Here is a 543-nt window from a genome sequence, read left to right on the forward strand (position 1 = left end):
TTAGGGATTCTTCCGGTGTTGACTGTAAGGTTTATTGCATTGTGGTCTGATAGAATGCATGGACTTATTTCAATCTTTTTGTTTGTTGAGGTTTGTTTTGTGCCCCAATATATGGTCGATTTTGGAGAAGGTTCCATGGGGTGCTGAGTAGAAAGTATGTCCTTTGGTGCTTGGGTGGGACACTCGGTAGATGTCTGTTAAGTCCATTTTATATGTGGTATTGTTTAATTCTGATGTCTCTCTGTTAACCCTCTGCCCTGTTGACCTATCTAATGGAGACAGTGGGGTATTGAAGTCCCCTACTATTAATGAGTTGGTGTTAATCTGGGTCTTAAAGTCCTGTAGTATTGTTTTTATGAAGTTGGGTGCACCAGAGTTTGGTGAATATATGTTCATGATTGCAATATCTTCTTGAGTCATTGTTCCTTTGATCAAAATGAAGTTTCCCTCTTTGTCTCTTCTGATCAGTTTTAGTTTAAAGTCTATTTTGTCAGATATTAGAATTGCCACATCTGCCTTTATCTTAGTACCATTCGCTTGGTA

The sequence above is a fragment of the Nannospalax galili genome, unplaced genomic scaffold (assembly GCF_000622305.1).
Source record: "Nannospalax galili isolate Female #2095 unplaced genomic scaffold, S.galili_v1.0 scaffold406, whole genome shotgun sequence".
Taxonomy (NCBI): Eukaryota; Metazoa; Chordata; class Mammalia; order Rodentia; family Spalacidae; genus Nannospalax; species Nannospalax galili.